The 18,064-nt window shown below is 39.8% G+C and overlaps 1 protein-coding gene across 6 annotated transcripts in view; it reads right to left on the reverse strand.

The window, feature by feature from the left end:
• LOC115219542 (protocadherin alpha-6-like) overlaps window positions 1-18,064 on the reverse strand; it is a 178,559-nt gene that overhangs the window by 101,917 nt on the left and 58,578 nt on the right. Inside the window, exon 3 of one of the 6 annotated variants that reach the window (XR_005001991.1) lies at window positions 10,534-10,697. The exons of the other annotated variants lie outside the window; for them this stretch is intronic. The gene's annotated coding sequence lies outside the window, so the exon portion shown is untranslated. The remainder of the gene's footprint in view (window positions 1-10,533; window positions 10,698-18,064) is intronic. 6 annotated transcript variants of the gene reach the window in all.

Genomic DNA, 18,064 nt, shown 5'->3' on the forward strand with positions numbered 1-18,064 from the left:
AAATCTCTCCCTGATATCGAACACCACTACCACTACCACTATTGCTACCTCTGCCACTACCACTATTCCTGCCATCACCAACACCACCACCACTAAAATTGTCGTCATAACCATCAGCAGCAGCAATAACAACAGCAGCACAACCACCACGACCACCACCACAGTACTAACACTATCACCCTCTTCCTCCCCCTTCTCCTCCTCGTCGTCATCAACTGCAGCAGCAGCAGCAGCAGCCAGAACAGTGGGAGAGTGACGGTTGGCGAAATGCTGGGTTCAATACAATCAATTACACCAAATTTTCCAAAACGTGTGACCTCGACCAGAGCTAAGAATCAATATTTTAATTAGTCCGGTTAATCACAGCAGCCCTGTAGTAGTGTTATTGTTATTGTTGTTGTTGTTTAGGTCCAGGTCAGCTCTGATTGAACACGTCTATGATCAAAGATTCTCCATCTACGACCATCGCATCATTTTGGAAATCAGGGTCTACTTTGTTAAATATCCCTTTCTTCATTTAAGGTAGTAATGAGAGAGAGAGAGAGAGTGAGAGATTTTAGCTGCTATTTCTAGCCAGCCAAAACGTCCCTATAGACATTCCTTTATTAGCTTCATAATGCAACCCTTTTACTCCTGATGCTTGTAGCAACAATTTCATTTCATTTCCATGGCTAATTTCTTTGGAAAACTCATGAACATTTACCACTTGACATTTCTCACACCTATTAATATGTAGCTCTGTGTCCATCTAAGACATTTGTAATTAGAAAAGTTTGTCTAATTTTGTATCTTTCATTGTTCATTAAAACCTGTGAAGTGATTTCATTACTGACATGTTGTTGTATATAGTTAGCTAGAGAGGATTCTAAAAAGTTTAGAACTTCCAAAATGTGTGTGTGTGTGTCTTATGTGTGTTTTGTGCGTGTATCTTTGTGTCTATGTTTGTCCCCGCCCCACTATCGTTTGACAAGGAACGTTGGTGTGTTTACATCCCTATAACTTAGTGGTTCAGCAAAAGAGACCAAGAGTATAAGTACTAGGCTTACAAAGAATAAGTCATGGGGTCGATTTCTTCGACTACAAAACCCTTAAAGGTGGTGTTCCAGCAGTCAAATGACTGAAACAAGTAAAAGACTAGAAGAATAAAGTACTGGATGCAATTTGGTTAACTAAAACCCTTGAGGGTAGTGCCCCAGCATGGCCATAGTCCAATGAACTAAACCAAGAAAAAGATAGAAAGATAAATGAATTTATCATCATCGTTTAACGTCCGTTTTCCATGCTAGCATGGTTTGGACGGTTTGGCCGGGGTCTGGGAAACCAGTAGGCTGCACCAGGCTCCAGTCTGATCTGGCAGTGTTTCTACAGCTGGATGCCCTTCCTAATGCCAACCACTCCGTGAGTGTAGTGGGTGCTTTTTAGGGAAGGCTGGCAACTGCCACGATCGGTTGGTGGCTTTTTTTTTATGGAAAAAAAAAAAAGAAACCCCACTTGTTGGTAATGAAGTGTGGGGTCAGAGGACAGAGGACTATAGAAGGAGGTATCTTGAAGTTGGTGGAGCACCACAATCCTGCTGAAGTTAGGTACATCACACAACTACAGCCCCACCTGTTGTCAGCCGGTTTAATGAGATCCTCATGACATTGGAGGCAACAGAGAACAGCGATTTTTTTGAAGATGTGGAGAGAAAGGTCAACAGATGGATGGAGGCAAGTGATAGGAAACGTGGTGAGGTAATGGTTGAGAGGGAAGTGAAGATGGAGAAGGAAAGATTTGAGATCAGGCATGTTGGTGGAGCAAGTCGGGAGTGAGGGGTTGTTAGTAAAGTTTGTGAAGTAATGCTGGAAGGTTGTAATCCAAGTAGAGTTCCAGTGGTAAGATGGTCCTCAAGTGGTTGTGATAATCCAAAGAGGGGCTGAGGGTAGTTCGAGAGAGGAAGATGCTCAGTCCAGGCAGAATCACATTGGAGTGATCCCATGAGTGCATATTATGTATCATGCAAAACTAGCAGTATCGCCCGGCGTTGCTCAGGTTTGTAAGGGAAATAACTATATAAGCATTTTTAGAGAGTTACTTCCCTTATATAATAGCAAAAAAAATGCATTAAAAATGGAAAAAAGTGATGGCAAATTTTTTTTTAAATCGTAGACTCATCGTAGACATTTTTAGAGAGTTACTTCCCTTATATAATAGCAACAAAAATGCATTAAAAATGGATAAAAATGATAGTAATTTTTTTTTTAAATCTTAGACTCATCGTAGACGCGCGCTAATACCCAGAAGGGCTCGATATGAATCATGACTATAAGATACCCGGTTTTGGTTAAACTGCACCGCAAAATGTGGGAGCAGTTAGGAATCTAAATCATAGGAGACAGACACCACACAACTATTCTTTTATATATATAGATTTATTAAATAACATGAAGACAAGGTAAAAAAAAAAAAAAAAAAAAAACAACGAAAAACACAATGTGTTAGGTGTATACTCAAGAAAAAGTAGAAGGAACAATTTTTCATGTTTCAAGCATATGCTCTTGTGCAGAAATAAACAGATGAAGAGAGAAAAAAAAAACGAGAGAAAAGAATAAACGTGTCTCTATTAGATAGTCATAGCCTGCTGAAATGATTGCTAGAGGTATAAGCTGCAAGGGAGACAACTGTGAACTTGGCATCTGTGTGTGTGTGTGAGGATGCACATGAATATATAAAGCTGATGTGTGTGTGTGTATCCTCTGTGTGTTTATGCATACTCTCTCTCTTTACCCTTTTACTTGTTTCAGTCATTTGACTGCGGCCATGCTGGAGCACCGCCTTTAGTCGAGCAAATCGACCCCGGGACTTATTCTTTTTGTAAGCCCAGTACTTATTCTATCGGTCTCTTTTGCCGAACCGCTAAGTAACGGGGACATAAACACACCAGCATCAATGGGTAACTGGTACTTATTTAATCGACCCCGAAAGGATGAAAGGCAAAGTCGACCTCGGCGGAATTTGAACTCAGAACGTAACGGCAGACGAAATATCGCTAAGCATTTCGCCCGGCGTGCTAACGTTTCTGCCAGCTCGCCGCCTAAGGAGGAGGAGGATGAGGAGGAGAGAGAGAAAAAACAACAACAACAGGTGTAGCAGCAACAACAAAAAGCGAAGTAGAAGTAAAAAGAAGAGGAAGAAAAAAGATGTCGAAGTGGAAGAAGAGGATAGGAAAAACGAAGTGATGAAGTAAAAGACAGAAAAAGGGAAAGAGAAAAGGAGAGAGAAAAAAACGGAGACAGGAAAAAAAAAGGAAAAGAAAAGAAAACGATGTTAGGAGGGAAAGCAGAAATAAATGAATAAAATGAATGAAGTCGATGACAGGAAAAGAGTAGAAGATAAAGACGACGACGACGACAAAAAGAGGTTAAGGAAAAACACCGACAGAAGTAAAACTTTTTTTTTTATAAAAGAAGATGAAAAGAAGTAATAGAAAGATGGAAGATGGAAAACGTAGAAAATGTAAAGAAGAAGAAGAAGAAAAATTGAGCGGAGAAAACAATAATTTCTGTGAAATAAATTGTGAGAAGAGAATTAAAGTGAAATCCTGAGACGGTGCAAGGGACTTAACTCGTGTAAGATGAATTTGTTGAAGCTACATAGAGTGCTCAATAAAGGTTTCTTTACTACCCAAACACAGAGGGGACAAACAAGGACAGATAAACGGATTAAGACGATTACATCGACCCCAGTGCATAACTGGTACTTAATTTATCGACCCCCGAATGGATGAAAGGCAAAGTTGACCTCGGCGGAATTTAAACTCAGAACGTAACGGCAGATGAAATACCTATTTCTTTATTACCCACAAGGGGCTAAAAAAAAGGGGACAAACAAGGACAGACATACGTATTAAGTCGATTATATCTACCCCAGCGCGTAACTGGTACTTAATTTATCGACCTCGAAAGGACGAAAGGCAAAGTCGACCTCGGCGGAATTTGAACTCAGAACGTAGCGGCAGACGAAATACCTATTTCTTTATTACCCACAAGGGGCTAAACATAGAGGGGACAAACATTGGTATTAAGTCGATTACATCGACCCCAGTGCGTAACTGGTACTTAATTTATCGACCCCGAAAGGATGAAAGGCAAAGTTGACCTTGGCGGAATTTGAACTCAGAACGTAACGCAGACGAAATACCACTAAGCATTTCGCCCGGCGTGTTAACGATTTTGCCAGCTCGCCGCCTTAATAGAGCTAAATATAAGTTGTAATCTTAAAATAGAATACCGGACCTTTTTATCCGGCTTCCAGAAACCCGAGAATACTGTGTAATAGCAAACAATATATTGCATCCCTGTATTGAGTAAACAGAACCCTATTTTTAAAATTTGGTCAATTTGCATACGTTATGTTAAAAATAGTTTTGTTAACTTATAAGCCTCCTCCAGCCTTCTTCAGGTGTCTGGGGGAAATTTCGTACCTGGGTTCTCATTCCTGACGTATTTTTCGATGTTGTTGATGTTATTATTATTATTGTTGTTGTTGTTATTAGTGTTCAGGTCACTGCTTGGAATCGAACTCGGAATCTTGGGGTTAGTAGCCCGCGCTCTTAACCACTACACCATGCGCCCACGGGCATATGGCGTAGTGACCTGAACACTAATAACAACAACAACAATAATAATAATAACAACAACATCGAAAAATGCCTTGGGAATGAGAACCCAGGTTCGAAATTTCCCCCTCGAAGGCCGAAACGTTGTGTTAACAAACAAGATGAGGACAAATATCCGTCGAATGTAAATAATGTAAATGAAGTTTAAATGACATTAAGACCCAAAAAAACGCCCATAAATTAAATGCATCTATCTGGGCCACAATCATGGCCCTGTCGACCTGTGAAATGACGGCCACGATCGTGGCCCGTCGCGCTTCATGTGATAAGTACCTAACTTATACGTCCTCATTTTTAACACAACAGGTGATAGTTTAAACGAGGTTTACTGCTATTTCTAACAAGTTGAGTGACTTCCTAATGGTTCCACTATAAGCTCATTTGTGACAGTATTTATGATACAGAATAGATGTCAGCTGTGGAAACTGCAATTTTCCAACATCAGAATCCTAGCAGATCCGAGACTGGTAACAAAGATCAAGGGAAGCTACTCGTCTTCTTCTAAAGGCAAAAATATCTAAATTCTAATGCCAACCACCATCATCCTTCTGATCCTCCTTCTGCGTTGCCTCCGTGTAGTCGCCGTTGTCATCATCGTCGTCGTCGTCGTCATCGTAATCATCGTCATCATCATCATCATCATCATCATCATCATCGTCGTCGTCGTCGTCATTGTCGTCATCATCGTCCTCTTCATCATCATCATCATCATCACCACCACCACCACACCATCATCATCATCGTCGTCGTCGTCATCATCATCATCATCATCATCATAATCATCATCGTCATTATCAGCATATTCCTAATCATCATCATCATCATCATCATCATCATCATAATCGTTATCATCATCATCATCATCATCATCATCATCATCACCATCATCGTCATCATCATAATCATCATCATCATAATCGTCATCATCATCGTTGTCATTGTCGTCATCATCGTAGTCATCGTCATCATCATCATCATCATCATCATCATCATTTAACGTTTACTTTTTCATGCTTGCATGGGTCAGACGAAATTTGTTGATTCAGAATTTCTGTCCGGATGCCTTCCCTGTCGCTGCCAATCATCGCCTTTTTTTTTTATAAGCAAGGTAATATTCCCCCATGACCAGATATGTTTCTTTCACAGAAACCTGGGAAAGAATAACCTCCCATCTATGAGGATGATGCACATTTACAAACATCACATGACAAGTGTACACACACACACACACACACACACACACACACACACACACACACACAATCAACCTCAGGTCTTATTTTTTGAGTGTAGTACTTATTCTTTTGATCTCTTTTGCTGAACCACTAAGTTGTGGGAATGTAAACAAAACAACACAAGTTATCAAGCGGACGTTGGGACACACACACACACACACTCACACACACGTATGATAGGCTTGTTTCAGTTTCTATCTATCAAATCCATTCCCAAGGTATTAGTTGGCCCAGAGCTATAGAAGAAGACAACACTTGCAAAAAGATGCCATGTAGCAGGACTGAACCTAAGACCTCATGATTGGGAACTAGGCTTCTTAACCATACAGCCGTGCCTGTGACATTTGATAAAGGAACATCTTTCAATAGAAATAAAGTTTACAAGAGAGTGACAGTTGTTCATCATCATCATCATCATCATCATCATCGTTTAGCGTCCGCTTTCCATGCTAGCATGGGTTGGACGGTTCAACTGGGGTCTGGGAAGCCAAGAGGCTGCACCAGGCCCAGTCTGATCTGGCAATGTTTCTACGGCTGGATACCCTTCCTAACGCCAACCACTCCATGAGTGTAGTGGGTGCTTTTTACGTGCCACCGGCACAGGTGCCATACGAGGCTGGCAAGCGGCCACGATCGGATGGTGCTTTTTACGTGCCACTGGCACGAGGCCAGTCGGGGCGGCGCTGGCAACGGCCACATTTGGATGGTTCTCTTACGTACCACTGGCACTGGTATCACAGCTGCAATTTCCATTGAGGTTGATTGATTTCATCTATCTATCTATCTATCTATCTATCTATCTATCTATCTATCTATCTATATATATATATATATATATATGTATGTATGTATATATGGAATTTTACTTAATACGAAAATTCTAATATCACAACAAATTGTTTCGTAACTTAAAAGCATGTAAACAATTTATATTATTATATTTTTAACAGTAAATAAATTACTTACATGTCTGAATTGTATCATACTATATATATTCTATATGCTTTGTTGAATGATATATTAAGGAACTTGTTTTATGAACACTACCAGATTACTTGAATCCATATATTGTAACTTAAGCATATATATATAAACATATATATATACTTTTTATTTATTTATTTATTGTTATTTTTTTTGTTTCTCTCATCACTTTACATATGAGAGTTGAGCATGACAGCTGCACCGTAGGCAGCAGAGATGGACAGCATCTGTTTATGGTTTGCTCTATGCTCTATTTTCCTATTGCCACTAGACTTATGAAGAAATTATGATGGTATTGGTGCTTGTGACTTGGCTTGCTGAACAACCGACATAATGAATAATATTGTAATGAGAACAGTTTGTGCAGAGCCAGTCACACACACTCCTGTCCTTCAAATTTGTATTAATCTGATTCAACAGGTGCCATTAACTCAATAGTTATCAGGATGCAAGAATTGTATGGAGTTACCTATTTCTATATTACCCACAAGAGGCTAAACATAGAGGGGACAAACAAGGACAGACATAGGTATTAAGTCGATTACATCGACCCCAGTGCGTAACTGGTACTTAATTTATCGACCCCGAAAGGATGAAAGGCAAAGTTGACCTTGGCGGAATTCGAACTCACAACGTAACGGCAGCCGAAATACTGCTAAGCATTTTGCCCGACGTGCTAACGATTCTGCCAGCTCGCCGCCGCCTTTGTATGGAGTTACCTTCTCTTCGATGGGCAGTGAGAGAACTAAATGGTCTGCTGGAGTTTCTGTGAATGATCTACCAACCCTTGGCTGAGACCCTGACAGGAGTTTACAGCTCTGGGTCAGAGTAAACCTAGGAACAATAGTGGTTCCAATCTCTTTTAAACCCTGAAGCTCCTGAACCAGGGCCTCACAACCAGATGTATTTTGGAGTCATATTCACAATGACAATGGTATTTACTCATGACAATTTCCACCATTTGGTTTTTATTGTCTTTTTTCTTTTGTTATTTTTTTCTCTTGAATAATACTATATTAAGCATGGTTGGTGCAGAGCCACTCCCACTCTCTCATCTTTCAAAACTGTATCAGGCTGAGGCAACAAGTGCCATGAGCCAGTGCTGGATTAAACACGAAGCAAAATAAGCACATGCTAATAGCATCAAGGGAGGGGAGGCACCACAGAAATGATAAATGGCTTACAATACAAAAGAAATCATCATAAACTTGCTAAAATAATATTTGAAGTGGTTTATATGAGTGGGAAAATAATTTCAAAGTGTCATAGTGAGAATCTGATCAAAGACTTTGCAATTATGAAAAGTAGGAGAAAACTTTTCAAATATAAATAAAGTGGAAATATACAAAAATAAACATTATTTTCCATCTTACTGTTAGTTTTGTTTCATTTTGAAAAATAATTTATTTTGTGGTCTATCATTTACCCCCGCCTTAGTGAAGGCAGTGGTATTGTTTTCAGTCGTGTTTGTTTGTTTGTCTGTGGATAAGATATCTCAAGAACCACTGGATGGATTTAAATGAAACTTTCAGGAATGTTTGGCTTCATGACTGGCATAAACTGGTTAGATTTGGGGGATCAATCCAATACCGTAAAAGGATTCTGGATTATGTTTCCGGTTTTTTTTACTTAATTTTTGAGAGCAGTCAAATTCATTTTTAGTATTCTCGTTTGTGAGAGCAGTCGAGTTTATTTCAGATATTTCCAGTTTAAAAGTCATCTCTGGCTAATCGTTGAGAGGATGTTGGTGTTGCCTTGGTGGAGGTTTGTGCTCTCTGAGTGCTCTTGTTTATATTTTGAATTACAGTGTGGGGAAGCAAAACTAGGAAATTTTTGTAAGCCTTATATTTTTATGTAGCATTGGTCTTTTCTTAATTTTTTATCTTATCTTCATTTTTATCGTATCTTCAGCATCAGGTCTCATACAAACAATTTCATTCGGTTTTCCATGTACAAGTCTAAATATGTCAACTCAAGAAGTAAAGAGACAATGCATTGCTGGTTTGCTCCACTCAGGAATTAACACCAAGTGAATTTCTGAGTTGGTTAGTGTGTCATTAAGCACAGTTTACATCAAGAATTGCTTGAATAACATCAAAGGCATTCAGAGGAAGCAAGGCACTGGAGGAACTAGAAGGCCCTCGTATCTAAAATTTCAAAGGATCCAACCACATCCAAGAGGAAGCTGGCAATTGACATGAAAGTTGATGCCAAGACTATAAGAAAGTCTGTTAACAGTGATATAGGCCTGCTATCACTTGCACAAACTCTAAGACACTTCCTGACTGGTTCAATGAAAGCCAGGAGGCTTGAAAGGGCCAAGTGTGGTCCTTCCTCAAGAGGTCTGGATCCACTGATGAGAAAATCTTCACTGTGGATGTTGCTGCGAACAGACAAGATGATTGGTTTATTGTTGAATTGCCATCTCAAGTCAAGGGCATCTTCAGAGCAAAGCATCCTGCTCATATGATGATTTGGGGAGTTGTGGCATCAGATGGCAAAAAAATGTCCCTGCACTTCTTCAAATCTGGAGAGAGAATCTGTGCTGATGTCTATTACAAAGTGTTAAGATATCATCCCTTGGCTTAAGGCTAATTACCTTGAAGATAATTATGTGTGGACTCAGGATGGAGCACCTGCTTATACAGCAAAGAAAGTGCGAATATTTTGCAAGGACAATTTTACTGTTTTTCAGCCCTCTGATTTCTGGCCCTCCTGCAACCCAGATTTGAATCTGCTGGACTATTCTATTTGGGGCACTTTAGAGCATTCTACCAACAGAACATCTCATCTTAGCACTGAACACCTCAAGCAGGTTTTGAAAGAATAATGGGCAAAATTGTTTGAACATTTTATCATAAAGGGCTGTGGAGCTTTCAGTTGCTGTATCCAATTAGTGATAGAAAATAATGGTGAATCTCTAGTATTGGCTGTAATAACTTATGTATAAATGATTTTGTAACATGTTGACTCTTCCATGTACAATAAAACATTTTCAAATTCTGTTTGGCTTTTCCAAGATTTGCTTCACCACCCTGTACATGTATATAGAGCACGAACGTCTTTTAAGTACTTAAGGCCTCAATGAGTCTTAATCCAACCCTGGCTCGAGCCCAGGAGTTATCAGGATGCAGGATTTTTTCATTATCTTCAATGAAATGAAGATTTCTTAGATACTGAAGTAAGCGCTAACACACTTAATATTCTCATCATAATAACTTGTATATCAAGGCTATATCTGTGTTGAGAGGAGGCAAACATTTTTAAACAATACTAGCAGTATCGCCCGGCGTTGCTCGGGTTTGTAAGGGAAATAACTATATAAGCATTTTTAGAGAGTTACTTCCCTTATATAATAGCAAAAAAATGCATTAAAAACGGAAAAAAATGATGGTAAATTTTTTTTTAAATCGTAGACTCATCGTAGACACGCGCTAATACCCAGGAGGGCTCGATATGAATCACAACTATAAGATACCCGGTTTTGGTTAAACTGCACCGCAAAATGTGGGAGTAGTTAGGAATCTAAATCGTAGGAGACAGACAGCACACAACCTCACTTTTATATATAAAGATTTAACAAAACCTGAACAGAGGCAAGAGGGATAACTCAAAATTAAAAAGTGAAAAAATAATTTCTGAAATGGTTTGACGCACCAGATTGTTTCTAGAGTGAAGACTTATCAGCCAAAGGGTCAATAGGCCATACCTTGTCACCTGCATAGCAGAAGACCCCTTAAAATTTAATCACCATAGGTCATCTAGCTGTAAATAGGTACCATATGGAGTTGTAATTCTGAGCTAAAACCTCTCCCATCAGCCTGAAAAACACAATGAAGAAACGATTCCACTTTATCCTTTCTTGAATCAATACAAGAAGGGGAAGATTTCTGTGGTGCCTCCACAACCTTAACATTTATGAAACATTATTTTTGAAAACAAATTGTAAACATACGCAAAAAAGGGCACTTATATGTAGAAGACACTTGCCCAAGGTGCCACGCAGTGGAACTGAACCCGGAACCATGTGGTTGGTAAACAAGCTACTTACCACACAGCCACTCCTGCGCCTATTACTGTTAACTTAGAACTGGTTGATTTTATACCCCTTTCATTTTATGTTATAAATATTCATAATCAGGCCACGTATTAAATTTCATTGTGGAATAGATCTAAATCCTGTACAGTGGCTGATTTATGATACAGTAAAAACACAACATTTATGAAGATAACATAAACTTATTTTAACTCTAAATAAAATGACTGAAGAAGATCTCACATAATGGATGCATTTCCTATCATACACTAAACTGACTTTAAACATATGTATTAAATGATTTTAAAATATCACTATTTGGTTTGGCTTCATTTTTACAATTTATATGATTTGATGCTTGTACAAATTAACCACTTCCATGGATTACTCTAACAGAATTAATTATATTTGCCTTGAATCGAAAATTCTGGTACTGTGCACTGCTTCTTAGCATAACATGAAAAATATATTTACATATATATATATATATATATATATATATATATGTATGTATGTATATTGGTGGCAGGTAAAAAGCACCATCCAAACGTGGCCGTTGCCAGTGCCGCCTTGACTAGCTTCCGTGCTGGTGGTACGTAAAAAACACCAACCGATCGTGGCCGATGCCAGCCTCCCTTGGCACCTGTGCAGGTGGCACGTAAAAAGCACCCACTACTCTCACGGAGTGGTTGGCATTAGGAAAGGCATCCAGCTGTAGAAACATTGCCACATCAGACTGGAGTCTGCTGCAGCCTCCTGGCTTCCCAGACCCTGGTCGAACCGTCCAACCCATGCTAGCATGGAAAACAGACGTTAAACGATAATAATGATGATGATGATGATGATGATATATATATTCTAAGTAATAAGAGAAGCAAATTCTTTAACACATCTTTAAGGATTCGTTACAACTGTTTCTCTACAACAATTCTGTTTGCAATACCAGTTTACATATTTGAAGGAAAAATTTACATATTTATGGTTTTAGACATTAGAGTGACATTTCATCAGATTTGCATCAAAGATGCACTTATATATAAAAATGTGTGTGTGTGCATGTGTGCATGTAAGTGTGCACATATATTATCATCATGTCTGGTGTCTACTTTTCTATGCTTGCATGGTTCAGACAGATGCCCTTCCTGTCACCAACCCTCACCTGTTTCCAAGTAAGGTAATACCTTCCCCCATGGCCAGATATGTTCTTCACAAAAACTGAAGACAAACAACCTTGCTTGTATTATTATTATTATTATTATGATGATGATGATGATGATGATGATGATGCTCATTCACTACCATCACATGATTCTAGACTAAGGTGCAAATTAAGTACATACACACACAGCTCCTCCTTAACAATTCTTGGCTAATCACTCTCATCTACTTGTTGCCCATCTCCCTCCTTCACTTATCTCACAATCCCATCAATCATCTCTCCATCATTCCTGTCCCTCCATCACTCTTATCCCTCCATCACTCATCAATCCAGGCAATGGTAGATGGTACAGAGATCTATACACAATAATTTCATTATTACTATTACTGTTATTATTATTATTATTATTATTATTATTATTATTATTATTATTATTATTATTGTTGTTGTTGTTGTTGTTGTTATTATTATTATTATTATCATTAGCATCTTCTTTCAATTTTGTTTCCATTTCTTGCCAAGTGTCTTCCTGATACCTAGGGCAGAGAAACATACCATATACATTGGTAGGCCATTAAAAAAAAACACCCCTGATTGTTCATTTACAGAGTCACATGACAGAGGAAAAGGGGAAAACAGAGAGAAAAAGAAAAAATTAAAAAATAGGAAAGTAAACGGGAGTGGCTGAGTGGTAAGTAGCTTGCTTACCAACCACATGGTTCCAGGTTCAGTCCCACTGTGTGGCATCTTGGACAAGTATCTTCTACTATAGCCTTGGGCCGACCAAAGCCTTCCTTTCTTTCCTTTTTTTATCATTCCAAATGCTCCTACACTCACTGGCATCTTGAGATGCCACATCTTTTTGATTTCAATTAACAGATCTTTATATTTTCTGTACTTATGAAGTTCTTTTGCCAAGATATTATGGTCACAGGGTATGCTCATGTCAATCAATGATCAGATTTTATTGCTTTGTCTTTCACAACAATATCTGGTTTATTTGCCTTGATGGTCCAATCTGTACATACTGGGAAGTCCCAAAGAATAGTTACATTTTCTGGGTGATGGGGCTCTCTGTCGCATTATCACTTATAACTCACCTTTCCCATCAGTCATTTATGCTGCTCAGATAATAATGGTTGGTACAGGCTTATTGGCATTAGGTCTACTTTGTCCCTCTGTGACCAGACTCATCACTCTAGCTTTCTCACCTATTAGTATACTCTTTTACTCTTTTACTTGTTTCAGTCATTTGACTGCGGCCATGCTGGAGCACCGCCTTTAGTCGAGCAAATCGACCCCGGAACTTATTCCTTGTAAGCCCAGTACTTATTCTATCGGTCTCTTTTGCCGAACCGCTAAGGGACGGGGACGTAAACACACCAGCATCGGTTGTCAAGCAATGCTAGAGGGACAAACACAGACACACAAACACATACATATATATATATATATACATATATACGACAGACTTCTTTCAGTTTCCGTCTACCAAATCCACTCACAAGGCTTTGGTCAGCTCGAGGCTATAGTAGAAGATACTTGCCCAAGGTGCCACGCAGTGGGACTGAACCCGGAACTATGTGGCTGGTAAGCAAGCTACTTACCACACAGCCACTCCTGCGCCTATATATATATAAGAAAATTGCATTGGACCATCTTCATCACTCTACCTTTCTCACATCATTATGCGTATCTAGAAAATACTCCATCAAACTGTTTGCACCCAACATACTCTGACTTCACCCCTTTCTGTTCTGCCACTCACCACTCCCTTTCCCTGCTGCCAGCAATCATACACCTTTACCTTGGTCCAGTAGTATAGCTAGAGGAGTAAGGTGTAGGGAGGTGACGTCTCAGCCACATTTTTAAGGACATGGAATTTTTGGTTCATCATCATCATCATCATCATCGTTTAACGTCCGCTTTCCATGCTAGCATGGGTTGGACGGTTCAACTGGGGTCTGGGAAGTCAGGAGGCTGCACCAGGCCAGTCAGATCTGGCAGTGTTTCTACAGCTGGATGCCCTTCCTAACGCCAACCACTCCATGAGTGTAGTGGGTGCCCTTTAAGCGCCACCGACACAGGTGCCAGACGAGGCTGGCGAACGGCCACGCTCGGATGGTGTTTTTTATGTGCCACCGACACAGATGCCAGACGAGGCTGGCGAACAGCCACGCTCGGATGGTGTTTTTTATGTGCCACCGACACAGATGCAAGACGAGGCTGGCGAATGGCCACGCTTGGATGGTGTTCTGCTGTATAATTTTGTATAGGCTTGGTGTGGCCAGGGTTGAGGTGAAAAGCTCAGGGACTGTCCTGGGTAGCCCACACTCTAACTACTGGCCACTTCTTCCACTGTTCATCCCCATAGGCTTGGGTACAGTGGGTGCAAGCATACACCCTAATTTCTTTTTCTTCTAACTGTGGTTGGGCAATGAAAACATGTAGAGCACCATGGGTTGGATCTGGGTTCATATCCACTAAGAACATTTTATTCCTGTACTTTGTTGTAGAGCTGAAAACGAGGCAATTTCTACTCTTCTCCTCTGGAAGCCATCTACTTGCGATACCAGAGGGCGCACACTCTCCTACCCTGATGTAATCTCCAGGGATACAGGCATCCAGCAACAGGACCTCCGTAATGCCATGATGGGCCGTGAAAGTCTGGCGTAGCATGGTAAATTCCATTGTCTCGACCACAGTCAAACAATGATGATGATTATCACTCCACCCTAAGTCTTCGCTCGAATTAACGTATCTCTGACATCACACTTTATTCCTTTCGCCTACCCATACCGGTTTCTCTTTCTCTCTCCCTCTTTTCCTTTCTTTCTATCAGCCTGTCTCTCTCTCCCAGAGGGCTCATTATCCGAAGCAATCAAGCACGTTGCTTAGTATCCAAGCAAGAACAGTGAAGCCACGAAGGGAGGTAACTGTGTTCTCCCCAGCAACAATTGATGCCGTTTAATTGGCACCAAAACGAAGTTCTTGAGAGAAAAACACGAATCAACAAAGGGGAAAATAAAGTCGTGTTTCAAATCCTCAGGATTTAAAATCTCATTAATTTCTACTTTGAAAAAGGGTAAAAAAAAAAAAAAAAAAAAAAAATTATGTCAGATTTGCGACGAAATACAAAACAATGTTTCTTTAACTTTTTTATTATTATTATTATTATTATTTTTGTTTTTATTTTTTTTTTTTTTTTCGTCTTTTATTCAGTTTTGTTCCAGTCGCTATTACAATTCCTATACAAGTTTAAAACTTAGTAGAGCTATTAAACTGGCTTTTGATCCTCTAACATCAACCTTGTAACCTCTCAGAAACGTTGAGATAACAGACGAATTGATTTTTTTTTTTTTTTTCAAAATAAGTGAACACCACACACACACACACATACACACACACATACACACACACATTTATACATACACACGTATTTAAAAACAAATGATCGAAATAAATGTGATAAATAAGCTAAGGGGTGATATACGCAAAAGATTCTCAATTAATTGAAATTTCCTCTTTAGTTTGTGGAAATACAAATAAAAATATCCAAATATCTGTGTTCTCTACAAAGAAATACACACACACGCACACACACACACACACACATACACACACACACACATACACACACACACCACACATACACACACACGCACACACACACATACACACACACATATACACACACACACATACATACACACACACACACATATACATACGCACACACACACACACATAGGTGCGTGCACACATAGACATATTCAGGAACGTTGAGGCACACACACACGTTCACACGCATACATACATGTCCTCACATTCATCCACCTATGCAAATATACTCGTGTGTTCACGCATCGTAAAACACAAGCAAATAAACACGACCGAAGAACAAAACTAATACTGAAATATAAATATAAATTCAGCTTCACCGCCAACCCCAGATACAAACATCATACACACACACACACACACATGCACGCATGCACACACACACACACACATATACATTCTTCACAACATCTGAACGCACACACGCGCGCGCATACACCCGTTTTTTATCTTTTATCTCTCTCTTTACTCTTTTACTTGTTTCAGTCATTTGACTGCGGCCATGCTAGAGCACTGCCTTTAGTCGAGCAAATCGACCCCGAGACTTATTCTTTCGTAAGCCCAGTACTTATTCTATCGGTCTCGTTTGCCGAACCGCTAAGTGACAGGGACATAAACACACCAGCATCGGTTGTCAAGCAATGCTAGAGGGACAAACACAGATACACAAACATATACACACACATACATATATATATATACATATATACGACAGGCTTCTTTCAGTTTCCGTCTACCAAATCCACTCGCAAGGCTTTGGTCGGCCCGAGGACCCAAGGTGCCATGCAGTGGGACTGAACCCGGAACCATGTGGTTGGTAAACAAGCTACTTACCATACAGCCACTCTGTTTCTTTATTACCCACAAGGGGCTAAACACAGAGGGGACAAACAAGGACAGACAAACGGATTGAGTCGATTACATCGACCCCAGTGTGTAACTGGTACTTAATTTATCGACACCGAAAGGATGAAAGGCAAAGTCGACCTCGGCGGAATTTGAACTCAGAACGTAACGGCAGACGAAATACGGCTACACATTTGGCCTGGCGTGCTAACGGTTCTGCCAGCTCGCCACCTTCCATATCTTTTATCCTTTGTTTCAATCATTGGACTCTGGTCATGTTGGAGCACTGCTTTGAATCGACTCCAGTACTTATTTGTACCAAAGTCCTGTACTTATTCTATCAACATTCTTTTACTGAACCGCTAAGTTGCAGAGACATAAACAAACTAACACCTGTTGTCAGGTGGTGTTGGGAGACAAAATACACAGAAACACACACACACACACACACACAATTGCTTACACATAGTCTCAGTCTAACAAATTCTCTCACAAGGCATTGGTCAACCCTGTGTGCTATACTCTTTTACTTGTTTCAGTCATTTGACTGCGGCCATGCTGGAGCACCGCCTTTAGTCGAGCAACTTTATTCTTTGTAAACCTAGTACTTATTCCATCGGTCCCTTTTGCCGAACCGCTAGGTTACGGGGACGTAAACACACCAGCATCGGTTGTCAAGCGATATTGGGGGGACAAACAAAGACACACAAACATATACACACACATACATATATATATATATATACATATATACGATGAGCTTCCTTCAGTTTCCGTCTACCAAATCCACTCACAAGGCTTTGGGTGGTCCAAGGCTATAGTAGAAGATACTTGCCCAATGTGCCACGCAGTGGGAATGTACCCGGAATGATGTGGTTGGCAAGCAAGCTACTAACCACACAGCCACTCCTACTATAGTAGAAAACACTTCATAGAAGGACTGAACCCAAAACCAGGTGGTTCCAGAAGAAGCTTCTTTGCCACACTGATGTTTCTTTTACCTGTTTCCAGTTTCAGTCACTGAACTGTGACCATGCTGTAGCACCACCTTGAAGGGTTTTACTTAACAAATCGGTCCCCCTTATTGGCTCTAATTTCAATAGGAAATCTTGTAGGAATTACTTTAAAAAAAAAATGATTTAATTGCACTGCTAACACAGATAGGACTTATATGCCCTTAATATACTTGGTAGTATATTGTTGCATAACGAAATACAGTACTCCTATCAACAATTAATTTGTATGTACCAGTTTAGGCAGTGAGCTGGCAAAATTGTTAATAGCCTTTTGGGGTTAATAAAATAAGTATCAGTTGAGTACTGGGATCAATGTAATCAACTTAATCCCAACCCCAAAATTGCTGGCCTTGTGCCAAAAATTTGTAATCAATATGTACCAGTTGTCAGCAATGTGATTGATATATAAAAGTGCTGTATCAAATTGTGTTACACTGCTATATTTAGTGGCTATTTAAGCAATGTGTTTGAGGCAGGTTAATAAGTTAGATGTGGTGCTGATGAAAGAGC

The sequence above is a fragment of the Octopus sinensis genome, linkage group LG14 (assembly GCF_006345805.1).
Source record: "Octopus sinensis linkage group LG14, ASM634580v1, whole genome shotgun sequence".
Classification (NCBI taxonomy): domain Eukaryota; kingdom Metazoa; phylum Mollusca; class Cephalopoda; order Octopoda; family Octopodidae; genus Octopus; species Octopus sinensis.